The sequence below is a fragment of the Cannabis sativa genome, chromosome 1, assembly GCF_029168945.1.
Source record: "Cannabis sativa cultivar Pink pepper isolate KNU-18-1 chromosome 1, ASM2916894v1, whole genome shotgun sequence".
Taxonomy (NCBI): domain Eukaryota; kingdom Viridiplantae; phylum Streptophyta; class Magnoliopsida; order Rosales; family Cannabaceae; genus Cannabis; species Cannabis sativa.
The window spans coordinates 55563875-55580082 of record NC_083601.1 but is presented as its reverse complement, the minus strand read 5'-3'; positions in this window follow the sequence as shown (position 1 = coordinate 55580082).

Here is a 16208-nt window from a genome sequence, read left to right as displayed (position 1 = left end):
GTCAAATGAACCTCAGGCTAAGATTTCCTTTCTGACCAAAGCATTTAATGCCCTTCATAGGTGATTCTTGGAGAAGTATCATATCCCCTCTAAAAATTAATATCCCGACGCTTTAGATCTGCATAACTCTTCTGTCTGCTCTGAGCTATGAGCATTTGCGCTCTGATTTTATCAACTGCCTCACTTGTTCTCTGAACAGCTTCGGGAGCTAAGAACTTTCTTTCACCCACTTCATCCCAATGAATTGGTGATCTGCATTTTCTTCCATATAAAAGTTCATAAGGAGCCTTCCCAATTATTGCCTAGTAGATGTGGTTGTACGAGAACTCGATGAAGGGAAGGTACTTTACCGATGATCCCTCAAATCTAATACACATGCCCATAGCATGTCCTCTAAAATCTGAATGGTCCTCTAAGACTGTCCATCCGTCTAAGGATGAAAAGTTGTGCTAAATTTAAATTGAGTTCCCATGGCTCGATATAGACTCTCCCAAAATCTTGATGTGAACTTCGGATCCCTATCAAAAACAATGGACTTTGGGACACCATGGAGACGGACTATTTCTCTAACGTACAGTTCAGCATACTGATCAATGGAGAAGTTCGTCTAAACAGGTAAAAAGTGCGCTAACATTGTAAACCTATCAACTATGACCCATACAGAGTCATATTGTCCCGTGGTCCTAGGAAATCCAACTACAAAGTCCATGGAAATTTCATCTTTCACTTGTTGACAAGTTAGACACCTTGCAACATATTCAACAATATCATTTTTCAAACCTGGCCACTAGAACATGGCCTTAAGATCTTGATACATCTTCGTTGATCCTGGATGAACTAAGTAAGGAGTCGTATGAGACTCATCCAAGATCTCTCTTTTAATATCGTCATCCATAGGCAAACAAACACGATTCATAAATTGTAGCATTTCCATGTAATCCATTGTAAAATCTGTAGTCTTCCCAGCTAAAATCTTATCTCGAGATTTCCCTAACTGTGGATCTTGCAATTGTGTTTCCTTGATTTGCTCCAAAAGAATAGATTGCTAGGTAATATTAGCTCGTGTCATTTCATCTTCTAACTGCTTGGAGATCTGCTTCACTATATTTATTTGACTTTTTCCTTTTCTACTCAGGGCATTAGCTACAATGTTGGCCTTCCCAAGATGATAAAGGATCTCATAGTCGTAATCCTTCACAAATTCAAGCCAACATCTCTGCCTCTTGTTTAGGTCTTTCTGGGTGAAGAAGTATTTCAGACTCTTATGATCAGTGTATATCTCACATTTCTCGCCATATTAGTAATGCCTCCAAATCTTTAGTGTAAAAACTACGACTGCAAGTTCTAGGTTGTGAGTAGGGTACCTCTGCTCGTACTCCTTTAACTGCCGAGAAGCATAGGCTATTACCTTTCCAACTTGCATAAGAACATAGCCCAGACCATGTCTCGAGGCGTCAAAATAAATAACAAACTTTTCCTTATTTGAAGGAAGAGTTAACACTGGAGCGGTAATAAAGCGCTGCTTTAACACTAAAAAACTTTTCTCACACCGATCAGCCCAGACAAACTTCAAATTCTTTCAGGTCAGCTCTGTTAAGGTTACAACAATCTTTGAAAAACCCTCAACAAACCGACGATAATAAAGAACTAAACCAAAAAAGCTTCTAACTTCTGTAGACGATTTTGGTGTTGGCCAATCCTGAACAGCTTCGATCTTGGCCAAATCAACCATGATCCCATCTTTATCCACTATGTTACCTAAGAAAGAGATGTGAGATAACCAAAATTCACACTTTTTGAACTTAGCATACAACTTGTGATCTATGCAGTACAGATTTGAGATGTAACTCATGTTCCTCTTCTGATTCAGAATTGACAAAAATGTCATCGATGAACACGATCACACATCTATCCAGGTAATCTTTGAATACCCGATTCATAAGGTCCATGAATGTCGCTGGGGCATTGGTGAGTCCAAAAGATATCACTAGAAATTCATAATGTCCATACCAATTACAGAATGTAGATTTCGGGATATCTTCCTCTTGAATTCTCAGTTGATGGTAACCTGAGCGAAGATCGATCTTAGAAAAGACCGTCTTCCCATTTAGTTGATCAAATAGGTCGTCAATTCAAGGTAGAGGATACTTATTCTTAATAGTAAGCTTGTTCAACTCCCGGTAATCAATACACATCTGCAATGACCCATCTTTCTTCTTTACAAACAATACTGGAGCACCCTAAGAAAACTACTTCGGTCTAATGAATCCCAAATTTAGTAACTCTTGAAGTTGCATCTTTAATTCTTTCGATTCCGTTGGAGCCATTTGATACGGTGCTTTTGATATGGGTTCCGCTCCTAGAACTAATTCAATCACAAATTCAATCTATCGGGAAGGTGGCAATCTTGGTAGATCTTTAGGAAAGACGTCAACGAACTCACACACCAGTCTTGTATTCTCAGGTCCAGATGTCACAGGTTGGCTGGTATCCACTACACTGACTATGAATCCCAGATAACCTCTACTCATCAGATCCTTAGCTTATACTAGTGTTATTCTTCGTATGCGCGTCCCATGAACTTTACCCACAAACAGTGTCAGGTTAGCACTATCAGGTTCAAACACCACAATCTTGTTGGAAATTATTTTACCAAGATCTTAGATCTACTCACAAGTATGTTGATTAACACCCTAAATATGAACTTCTAAAACGATTATAAATTAAACACATATAAAGTATGAGAAACCTTACATTGGGTGCAACAGAATAAAATGTATCCTTTTGTTCAAATCTCTAACCCTTGTATCCTTTCTGTCGCAGAGTATTATCAAGATCTGAACCTGGATCTCTTTCTCTCCTTCCTTTAGTGTTGAATTTCCTTCTTGTTGAATATCTTTCTTCACAATCTTCCTCACTATGATTGAGGTATCACTTGCTGTGTGTGGGCACTACTCTATCACTGAGAGGTTCGAAATTATTCAAGGATGAAGAAGAGTGTAATGACCGCTCTAGTAATTTGGATTAGTAAAGGCAATTAGCACTAATTTTTATTATTTTATTATTATTTATGAATTTAATTATTTTGGGACCCCAATATTTAGAAATGAATATTAGAGTTGTAATTTCTCAATTCCGGAGATTTTATTAAACTCCAGGGGTATTGTTTGATTAATATATAAAATATGCAATTTTTGTAATTTTTGCTCAGCGACAACGGAAAATGCGATGGATGGCTAGATTGATCACATGGGTAAGTTTAGAACCCTATTTCTTAGCGGGGAATATTTTAGAAAAAATAAATTATCTGGATTGAGCGGGGTTATGGGATTTGACCATTTTACCCCTAATCTTGGAAAATATTTAAGTTTGATTTAAAGGGTAATTTAGTCTTTTCCTAGGAGTGGATTAGTGGCTGCCCTACCTTTTGACACCTAGCATTTTAATGAATTCAGCAAAGGATTAATTAAATCCTTTACATTTGAGAAATTAAGGAAGTGAGAGAAAAGCCAAAATTGAGGAAATTCATTCCATTTCCTCTCTTTCTTTGTTCGGCCAGCCTAGACCAGAAGGAAATTCAATTCTTCTTCTTTGTTTTGCTGCAATCAACTAGGGAATCAAGCACTCTTGAAGCTAAGGTAAAATCCTAGAACCCTAAAACATGTTTATTTAAAGTTTTCTTCTTAGTTTGAGCTTGTGTTTTGAGTGATGGTGGATGTTTTAATTTGAAATGCTTAGGGATCAAATTCTAGGTTTGGTTTGGGTTAATTAAGGGTTATAACAGCTGATTTGGTTGGTTGATTTAGGTGTTGTGTTAATTTGAGCATAAAAACCTTAACTTAGGTCTTTAATGGCATATCTTGACTTAGTGGTTATTTCTGGGATTTGTTGGTTGGAAAACGTTGTAAATACATTATGCAGGTGTTCTGGAAAGTTTGGTGAAGTTTGGTTGGATTTTGAGGTCAAGGGGGGATTTTTCGGGTTCCCAGCACAGAACCGGAATTCCGGTTCTGGGGGACCTGTGGCAACCGGTCGACCGGTTGGTGACCCAGAACCGAATTTCTGGTTGGGAACCGGTCTGCCTGTTGGGGGAATTTTCCGAACCCTAGTTTTTCCCAATTGTGAGATATTTAGGGTATTGCCATGTGGTTTATTGATAGGGAAACTTTTAGTTTCAAGTTTAAGTCCCCGAGAAGTGATTTAGCGAGTCACTCATCTGTGTTATAATTAATGTGATTAGGGCATCAATCTAGCGTGAGCATTTCCGTTCAGGTCGGCCAACATACTTGAATTCGGAAAACAGGTAAGAACTGTGTATAATGTATGATGTGATTATTCGAATGTATGTATGTGTTAATATATATACATGCTTATTTGTTGTGATTCATACACTACCAACAGTTGTACGGTTGCGGTGCAGAGCGCATTGGTAAGGTGTATGATGTTTTGAAGTACATCATGGTGTTACCAGCACTTGTACGGAAAGGTACGAGGTGTCTGTGGTACAACACCTAACGTTACTCAAGGTGCGGTCCATACCCTACCTACACTAGTACGATGGTATACTGAGTGCATGTGGTACATGGTACATGGTCGTATCCTAGTTAGAACGTTCATACTCATCTGTTAAGCTTTGTAAATAGGTGTATGGGCGCCTATTTACAGGTCGGAAATTATATGATGTGTTATATGCATTTCTTACTGAGTCTGTTGACTCACAGTTTCTACTTCCATGTGTAGGTAAAGGAAAGGCTATGACTGAACAGGAGTGAACCCGAGCTCAAATGGGATTGTACATGTCAAGCAGCGCGACCTGGAATGTTCGGTCTCGGGACATCTGGAAGTTATATTTTGAAAGTCGTTGTGCGACCTGGAAGTTATGTATTTTGAAATGTATAGTTTGAAAAGTAAATTTTACAAAGTTTTTAAAAAAAAAATTGGATCCCGGAATCTATAAATATTATATTATATTACAAAGTTTAATATTTAAAGCAAAAGTTTTAATTTGACACGTTTTTCGAGAAACTTCTTTGATTAGCAAAGATTGCACAATAATTGAAAAAGCACTGTAGCGTGCCTTAGCATTAGGGCGTTACAATTTTGGTATCAGAGCCGCCAGGTTTGTCTATCGAAGCTTGCTATGACATGTACAATCTTCATCAGAGAAAGCTCGGTTCACGGTTCAGTAAGCCCGTACTTGTTTAGTATTTTAAATAATTGTGAATGTGAGAGCATGTTAGGAAGCATATTAGATTTTAATTAATTATTTTAAAGTGCGTTGCCTTAGAATCCATAAGTGCGGTAGAAAGTTTGTAATGGGGTCGTTGCCTGACTAGACTGACTTACTAATTGGCAGGTTTGTCCTATAGTATGGACACCTGGTGCAATATGGGGAGTCTGGATAGTGTGGTCAGGGCTAGTAACGGTTGGAGAGAATGGAGTTTGAGTTCTCCCCGCAACCAAGGTGAAAGCCTTTGGATGGCTTCTGATGGGAGTGATGGTCGTTCGTCACAGGCTCCGTGGGAGTTGGAGCAAAGATTCGCAGAAATGGAAGCTATGATTCAAGGACATGATGAGGATACTACCTTTACCTAGTATGCTAGGCATTCTCAATTCGGTATTACCAGCAGAGCATAGTATGGCTGATAACCAAGTGGGATCATTGCATGAGAAAATTTGGATAAATGAACCTATAGTCCTTCAGGGAGATTCAGATATGAAGAATGCTCTCTGGACTGGGAGCCCTAAAGAATGTATTTTAGGACCTCAAGAGATTATGCCACGAAATCGGGATACCGCTTGCCATATTTCTAGTTATGGCAGAGGTGGTAAGGGCTCCATGGTTGAGCAGAAGAGTAAACCTACGTCGTCAGTGGTGGGTTTAAAACGGAACAAGCGATTCCGAGGAAATCAAGGCAAGGGTGTACGCAAGGATTATTCTTACCCTGAGTGCCCGCGATGCAAGAAACATCATCCCGGAGAGTGCAACCGAAAAGCATGCTTCCTGTGTGGCATGGTTGGGCACTTTAAGAGAAATTGCCCTCAGGCAAAGAAAGATAAGCAGAAGCTGGAAGTAAGGCCTGTACTTGCTCAGACATTTGTTATCACTCAGGCTGATGTTGCATCCAGTCCTTCTACGGTGAAAGGTTAGCTTCTTATCAACAACTCCCATTTTAATGTACTATTTGACTTTGGGACTATATACTCGTATGTGGTATCGAGAGAACTTAATCTTTTGGATAGACTTTATGATTTTCTTGTAAGAGGGTTTGGAACCCTAATGCCTAGCGGGGAATTGGTTATCTCTAATAGGCGCATTAGGTCTATGCCAATTAGGATCGAAGATAGGGAATTGAGTATTGACCTTATAGAATTGAAATTAACGGAGTTTGATATTATACAAGGAATGGATTTCTTATCCAAGTATTCGGCCAGTATAGATTGTAGGCGTAAAATGGTGACTTTTCAGCCGGAAGGTGAAGATCCATTTGTTTATGTTGGATCAGTTCAGGGGTCTCGGATCCCGGTTATTTCCGTGCTGAGGGCTATGGATTTACTATGCAATGGTTGTGTAGGATCTCTAGCGATGGTATTTGACTCCAGCAGACCTGAAACATTTGGGCCTGAGGTAGTCCGGGTGGTGAAAGATTTTGTTGACGTGTTTTCTGAGAAGTTGTCGGGGTTTTGCGTCGCCACAACGAGAAATTGGTTTCTTAATTGGTATGGCACCTGGAGTCGAACTTTTTTTTGTCTAAGCTCCATATAGAATGGTTTCAGCGAGGCTTTAGGAGTTTAAGTTGCAACTTCAGGGGATGCTAAACATTGGGATTATTTGACTCAGTGTATCGCCTTGGGGAGTTCCGATTCTGTTTGTGAAAATGAAAGATGGTTCCCTCAGAATGTATATTGATTATTGGGAACTAAACAAGCTGACGATTAAGAATAAGTACCCGTTGCCCAAAATCGATGGTCTGTTTGGTTAGCTTCAGGGAAAGACAATATTCTCAAGGATTGATTTGCGATCTGATTATCATCAACTCTGAGTTTGAGAAGAAAACATACCGAAGACTGCTTTGAGAACCAGATATGGGCATTTTGAGTTTCTGGTAATATCATTCGGATTGATTAATGCTCCTGCGGTCTTTATGGATCTTTTGAGTAGAGTATTCAAGGATTTCCTCGATAACTACGTTGTAGTGTTTATCGATGATATTCTTGTATACTTCAAACTAGAAAGAAAGCACGAGCATCATCTTCGGGTGGTATTACAGCGAATTAGGGACCACAAGTTGTATGCGGAGTTTTAAAGTGTGAATTCTGGTTGTTTGGGGTGTCCTTTCTGGGTCATATTGTTGAGAAGAATGGGATTATGGTTGATCCAAACAAGGTGGAGTCGGGGAAGAATTGGCCGAGGCCCAAGTCTGTGATAGAAATTTGAAGTTTTCTCGGTTTAGCAGGGTATTATCGATGTTTCGTTGAAGGATTCTTTAAAAATTTTATGCCCTAACCGAATTGACCAAGAAAAAATAAGAGATTTGTGTGGTCAGATAAATGTGAAACAAGTTTTCAGGAGTTAAAACAACGTTTGATAACAGCTCCGGTGTTAGCTTTTCCATCAGATCAAGAGAAATTTGTAGTTTTGTGATGCATCCAGACAAGGTCTGGGATGTATTCTGATGCAAGCCAACAGAGTTATAGCTTAAGCTTTTTGTCAACTGAAAGATTATGGGCAGCGCTATTCAACTCATGAGTTAGGTTATGCTGTGGTGGTTTTACTTTTAAGATATGGCGACATCATCTTTACGGTAAAAGAGTGAGATTTTATATCACCCCGGGAAGGCCAATGTTGTGACTGCTACTTTGAGTAGAAAAAGAATTGGAGGCAAGTTTGTACTGCTGTTCTGTTAGCCCTTAACGAGCCTTTGAAATGGTTAATGCAGGGATTGAATTCGTAGTTGGAAAGTTACACAGTTTAACACTTCAATCTGATCGATTAGAAAGAATCAGAAAAGCGCAATTGGAATATCCTGAGCTAGTTGAGGTTCGAGACGATGTAATGGTCGGTCGGCCTAAAGACTTTTTAGTCTCGAATAGTGGAATGTTGTTATTTAAAGCTCGAGTTTGTGTTCCTAATGTTGATGAGCTTAAGAAAGAGATACTTACTGAAGCTCATATCATATCTTATTCATTGCATCTAGGAACCCCTAAAATGTATCAAGATTTGAAACCCTACTTCTGGTGCTATGGGATGAAAAGAGATGTGGTGGACTACGTGTCCAAGTGTTTAACCTGCCAGCAGATTAAAGCTGAATATCAGAGGCCGGCAGGGTTACTGCAACCTTCAGTCCTTCCAGAGTGGAAGTGGGAGGACATTGCAATGGACTTTGTAACTGGTTTACTTAGAACTACGGGGATGTATGATTCAGTATGGGTTATTGTGGACAGATTCACAAAGTCGGCTCACTTTCTATCAGTGAAAGTTACATATTCAGTGGATCAGTACGCTGAATTATATGTGAAAGAGATAGTTTGTCTCCATGGATCTCCTAAATCTATTGTGTCAGATAAGGATCCAAAGTTCACATCGAAGTTTTGGGTGAGTCTTCAGAAGGCTATGGGTACCAAGTTAAAGTTTAGCACAGCCTTTCACCCTCAGACTGATGGTCAGTCAGAAAGAACTATCCAGATTTTAGAAGATTTACTGCGAGCCTGTGTCATGCACTTGAGGGTTCATGGAGTAAGTACTTACCTTTAATTGAATTATCCTACAACAGTAGCTACCAAAGTACAATAGGGGTGGCTCCTTATGAGATATTATATGGTAGAAAATTTCGTTCTCCTATTCATTGGGATGAGACGGGAGAAAGGAAGTACTTGGGTCCATAGTTGGTGCAGAGGACCAATAAAGCTATTGATAAGATCAAGGCTCGGATGCTTGCTTCTCAAAGCAGGCAGAAAAGTTATCCTGATCCGAAGCGCAGAGATATTACATTTCAGGCAGGGGAACATGTTTTCCTGTGGGTTTCACCAATGAAGGGTATTAGACGCTTCGGAAAGAAGGGTAAGTTAAACCCTAGTTTCATTGGGCCATTTCAGATACTTGAGAAGGTTGGGCAGGTAGCGTATCGGCTAGCCTTACCACCAGCATTATTGGCTGTTCATGACGTATTTCACATTTCCATGTTAAGGAAATACGTGTCAGACCCGACTCATGTCTTGAGTTATGAAGCCCTTGAACTGTAGTCAGGCTTAATCTATGAAGAACAACCTGTACAGATTTTGGATAGAAAGGAAAAAGTTCTTCGGAACAAGACTATTGCACTAGTTAAGGTGCTCTGGAGGAACAGTAAGGTGGAAGAAGCCACCTGGGAATTGGAGTCAGATATGAGGACTCAATATCCAGAGCTATTCAGGTTCGATTTCGAGGACGAAATCCTATTAACGGGGGGATAATTGTAATGATCGCTCTAGTAATTTGGATTAGTAAAGGCAATTAGCACTAATTTTTATTATTTTATTATTATTTATGAATTTAATTATTTTGGGACCCCAATATTTAGAAATGAATATTAGAGTTGTAATTTCTCAATTCCGGAGATTTTATTAAACTCTAGGGGTATTGTTTGATTAATATGTAAAATATGCAATTTTTGTAATTTTTGCTCGGCGACAACGGAAAATGCGATGGATGGCTAGATTGATCACATGGGTAAGTTTAGAACCCTATTTCTTAGCGGGGAATATTTTAGAAAAAATAAATTATCGGGATTGAGCGGGGTTATGGGATTTGACCATTTTACCCCTAATCTTGGAAAATATTTAAGTTTGATTTAAAGGGTAATTTAGTCTTTTTCTAGGAGTGGATTAGTGGCTGCCCTACCTTTTGACACCTAGCATTTTAATGAATTCAGCAAAGGATTAGATAAATCCTTTTCATTTGAGAAATTAAGGAAGTGAGAGAAAAAGCCAAAATTGAGGAAATTCATTCCATTTCCTCTCTTTCTTTGTTGGGCCAGCCTAGACCAGAAGGAAATTCAGTTCTTCTTCTTTGTATTGCTGCAATCAACTAGGGAATCAAGTACTCTTGAAGCTAAGGTAAAATCCTAGAACCCTAGAACATGTTTATTTAAAGTTTTCTTCTTAGTTTGAGCTTGTGTTTTGAGTGATAGTGGATGTTTTGATTTGAAATGCTTAGGGATCAAATTCTAGGTTTGGTTTGGGTTAATTAAGGGTTATAACAGCTGATTTGGTTGGTTGATTTAGGTGTTGTGTTAATTTGAGCATAAAAACCTTAACTTAGGTCTTTAATGGCATATCTTGACTTAGTGGTTATTTTTGGGATTTGTTGGTTGGAAAACGTTGTAAATACATTATGCAGGTGTTCTGGAAAGTTTGGTGAAGTTTTGTTGGATTTTGAGGTCAAGGGGGGATTTTTCGGGTTCCCAGCACAGAACCGGAATTCCGGTTCTGGGGGAGCTGTGGCAACCGGTCGACCGGTTGGTGACCCAGAACCGGATTTCTGGTTGGGAACCGGTCTGCCTGTTGGGGGAATTTTTCGAACCCTAGTTTTTCCCAATTGTGAGATATTTAGGGTATTGCCATGTGGTTTATTGATAGGGAAACTTTTAGTTTCAAGTTTAAGTCCCCGAGAAGTGATTTAGCGAGTCACTCATTTGTGTTATAATTAATGTGATTAGGGCATCCATCTAGCGTGAGCATTTCCGTTCAGGTCGGCCAACATACTTGAATTCGGAAAACAGGTAAGAACTGTGTATAATGTATGATGTGATTATTCGAATGTATGTATGTGTTAATATATATACATGCTTATTTGTTGTGATTCATACACTACCAACAGTTGTACGATTGCGGTATAGAGCGCATTGGTAAGGTGTATGATGTTTTGAAGTACATCATGGTGTTACCAGCACTTGTACGGAAAGGTACGAGGTGTCTGTGGTACAACACTTAACGGTACTCAAGGTGCGGTCCATACCCTACCTACACTAGTACGATGGTATACTGAGTGCATGTGGTACATGGTACATGGTCGTATCCTAGTTAGAACGTTCATACTCATCTGTTAAGCTCTGTAAATAGGTGTATGGGCGCCTATTTACAGGTCTGAAATTATATGATGTGTTATATGCATTTCTTACTGAGTCTGTTGACTCACAGTTTCTACTTCCATGTGTAGGTAAAGGAAAGACTATGACTGAACAGGAGTGAACCCGAGCTCAGATGGGATTGTACATGTCAAGCAGCGCGACTTGGAGTGTTCGGTCTCGGGACATCTGGAAGTTATATTTTGAAAGTCGCTGTGCGACCTGGAAGTTATGTATTTTGAAATGTATAGTTTGAAAAGTAAATTTTACAAAGTTTTAAAAAAAACGGGATCCCGGAATCTGTAAATATTATATTATATTACAAAGTTTAATATTTAAAGCAAAAGTTTTAATTTGACACGTTTTTCGAGAAACTTCTTTGATTAGCAAAGATTGCACAATAATTGAAAAAACTTTGTAGCGTGCCTTAGCATTAGGGCGTTACAAAGAGGGTATAGGTGGCGGCTAGGTTAGAGAGAGAAGGCTCAGGTTTTTCTCTGAAGGAAACAAGATGTGAAAGTTAAGTGTAAATTTCCTAAAGCCTTCACTATCTATTTATAGCATTCCACATAAGGTTAGTTTTGAATTATTTGGCATTAAAATAATGAAAATATTAGATGATAAAGCCTATAAAAGTGGTCGGCCATGGCTATATGGATTTGGGCCTCACTTTTTGCAATTTTGCAGTTTTATCATTTCTGCATCTCATTTTCTCAAAAATGCCAATTTTCAAATTCAACCATTTAAATGCCAATTCTAACTATTTAATAACTATAAATAATTATTAAATAATATTTATTTATCATATTTATTAATTGAACCATACAAAGTATCATAATTAACAAATATGCCCTAAAAACGTTTTCTTTACAATTTCGCCCTTACTTAGTGAAAAATTCACAAATAGACATAGTCTAATTTGAGAATTATAATTGATTAATCGAAACCAATTAAATGAGTTTTACAAGTAATATTATCTCAACTAGTGGGGGGACCATGGGTCTATATAACCGAGCTTCCAATAAGCAGATCAAGAATTTATAACCTAAATTCACTGACTTATTAATTCTTCGTTGAATCCACGCATAGAACTTAGAATTGCACTCTCAGTATATAGAACGCTCTATACGTTCCACCATATAGACACGTCATTGGTTATCCATTGTTATAATCCTAATTTGATCAATGATCCTCTATATGAATGATCTACACTGTAAAGGGATTAGATTACTGTAACACCCTACAATGTATTTATCCTTAAAACACTTAACCCCGTATATATGATATTTCAGCTATGTGAAATGAGTACTCCACCATTTATTTTCGTTTGGTCAAGCTCGAAGGAAATCATCCTTTACTTTCTATTCGCCAGATAGAAGTTATAGATTCCATATTTATGTTAGCGCTCCCACTCAATTGCACTACCGTGTTCCCAAAATGTACGTATCACCCTGACCAAAAAGTAGGCTTAACTAACAAATCAAAGAACACGAATAACACTCTTGAGATTGAGCCTAATCATATCAGGATTTAGATCATTTGATCTAGGATCAACTAGGCGATATTGACTTGAATAGATATCACGGTAAGTTTAATAAATCTATGTCAAAGTTCAATATCGGTCCCTTCCGATGCATACTCCATGCACCCAACCTGAGCTTTACTTTAACCAATGCTCTGGAAAGAACATAGCATTTCTCCAAATGCAAGTAAACTCTATTGTAGATTATCGTATCAGTAAAACCCTGTGTCTGATAAATCTAGGAATCTTTATTCACATAGTCATGTTTAATTTCCAATGTGTTGACAATACAATAAATAGGATCAAGTATGTGAAAAGGGTTTCAGATGAATTTATAAATTATATAGACAAGAAATTGATAAGTTGAACCAAAACATACACAAATGAATGAAAAATACTTCTGTTTACTCTCAACACTTACTGCACCACGAGTCGAGCTTGTCTCTAACGATGATTGTACATGTTCGCCAAGTCTACAGGAAGTTTAAAAACCTTGGTGCTCTGATACTGAGCTGTAACGCCTTAACAATTAGGCACGTCACGATAATTGATTACGAAACCCTAATCCTCTAAACTGGGATTACTAGAAAAGTAAGCGCGGAAAAAATTTAAACTTTATTTACAACATGATGAAAATTAAACTTGTAATAATTTCTAACTTTATAAACAATCAAAAGATACATGCTTCGGGATCCCATAAATATTTTCACAAAATATTACAAGTCTATTTTACGTGTCGACCTAAGCGAGAAAATTAGGATTACAAAATACGTCACTGGTAGACCCCCACCCGCTTGGTCTAGTATGGTCAGAACATGTACAAGAATAGCCAAGCCCTCGCACTCATCGTTGATAAGTGATAGATTTATCCTTTCCTGTATAGTAGAGCACACGTGAGCCAAGCCCATCAAAATAGAATAAATATAATTAATCACAATTATAAATTTCACATACATTATAATATATATTGTCTAATTGTTATAGACCTGCGTGTTACGCTCACACGCCTCTTTATGTCTATGTGGCGTAGACCCACGTGTTACGCTCACACGTGTAAATACAATAAAGCTTTAGAACGGTTCATCTCAGTTCTAGTTACTGAGTCCAACCAGATTATGCTTTGAACTCATAATCCTTAATCTCAATATATATTGCATGGCATAGCACTTACATATTAGCAATTACTAGGGAAATAACCCTAGGCCATTAAACCGCTCACTTTAGGATAATAACCCTAATCATGGTTTCTAATTACTCACAAATATAATATTCAGCATAAGTGCCGCCGTGCATAACTCTACGTGTTAACTAATGTCTTACCTAATATCCTGCAAATGTGGAGATTCCAAATCCCCAGGTATTCCTTAGTGTCGGTAGTCCTAGTCACACATTCTCGGAATTTCACAAATAGGGTTAATCCCAAAACACAATTTCAATAATCACATAATTACATTTACAGATTAACATAAAGAGCTCGAAACAAGCTTTCTAACGATATAAAGAACGTCCAAAACAGAGTCCCAAGTCAAAAGTTATGGGCAAAACAATATTGGGAAAAACAGTCATTCCCACTGCCAAACCTAGTCGCGGCGATTGGGTTTAGAACACCTTAAAATCCTATTTTTTAGGCCTAAAAATAGCCAAACACAAACCTAATTTCACCTAAGTCATACACAAACAAAAACCATGCTAAACAAATATTTTTTCAGGCATTAGAACCACAAAATATAAGCTCATACATAAAAGCATGTTCCAAAAATCAATACCAATTCTCCATTTCACAAGCTTGAACAACCAACTTCAAAGCTTCAAAGAAATCCCAGAATTCAAGGCCAAACCTAGAAATTAATCAACATCAACAACCATAAAATGTCACACAAATAGTCTAGATGCAATAACATGTAATCCTATAAGCTCAACTACACAAAATCACCATATTTTACTTCACAATTAACAACATGTATCGAAACTCATAAGAACTTCAAGAACACCATCAAGCATTAACAACAAGTATTTATATTCAAAAATTAATCAAGAACTAATTCAAAATAACTACCTCAAATCCTCAAAACTCCCAAATAAGCAAGATCACACTACAAATTCAAAGCTTTTCTTCAGAGTTGGGTGATATTGGAAAAGATGAGGAAGATAAAGAGAAAGGGTTGGCTATGGGGTTCAAACCCAGAAATGGTGATTTTTCAATTAACAATAATCTAATTTTACCCTTTTGTTGAAAATAGAATAGGTGGTCAAATGACCAAAATGCTCCCAAGGAATAAATAATGTCATAAATAATTATTAAGGGTATAATTGTCATTCAAATCACACATACATAATACATGCATTTCAGATTTCTCATTTATCAAAATCATACCATAAATAAATCCTAAAAATGCATTTTGGGCCTCGAACCCAGTTCGGCCCAAAATACCTGGTTGTGACTATACCGCGTTGACTTGTCAAAAAGTACCTGCAGATAGACAGAATAAACATACTATATAATAATATAGTCCAAAAGTACGATATATCATGTAAATTACGATTTTACCCTTCTCGGGTCAAAATTATAAAAAATGCCCTAGCTCACAAACGGGGTCTTAACATGTCATTTATTGGTATAAATCATATATATTGAATTATATAATAATATAATTCCACATTATTACACATTTAACTAGTTAGAGTCTTGCTAATCTGATTCTTTAATGTGTGGGCATTACAATTACTAGTGTGATAATCTCACCATCTCTCTACAAAATATTTCTCACAATTTTGTAAGAACTCTCTTTTTCTCTCTCTCTTAGATTTCTCTCATTAAGAGGTATTCTCTATATTTTTTCTCTTAAGAGCATCACTCTTCACTCTTGGAATAGCTTGTGATGATTGTGATGGAACAAATGAAAGGGATGGAGCTTTATTTATAGGCCTCTTTGAATGTATGAACAAGACAGAAAATGAATCTTGCATTAAATGCATAGTTGTATGTATGCATATTCCTCAAGTAAAAAAATTACCATTGTAATTGTTACATGGTTGAAAAAAACAACTATATTTTCACATGGTTGAAAATCAACCATTACCCATCAGGAGACTCCTGCTTGTATTGTTAGTCTTATGAGTAAAGGTGGGAGGATGAAGAGGAAGTTAGTTATTAAATTTGCTATAGTATCCTCGTTAGTATTTGTAATTTTTCAAAGGGTAATTTTAGTATTAGGTGTGTATATTTTATCTTTTTCTCTAATCTTTCCTAAAATGAGGTATTAAAAATTTAAAATTTAGTGGGAGAAAGTCTCCTTCCACCTCTCCTCTCCCGTCCTTTCTTCCTCTTATCAAACAATGGATTATTCCTCTCTTTTCAACTCTCTCTCTCCACCCCTCTCCATTCACACATCCCTCGTTACCAAACATAGTGTAAATAAAGAGAGTTAATTACTTTTCGAGAAAAAAAAAATAAAGTGGCATTACTAAATGAATGTTTAGTAACATTTAATTATATTGATCACACGTCAGAAGTAAGGTCCTCATCAAAAAATATCAAGATTAAAAAATTTAACAATATTTAGATGCTTTTAATAATGATT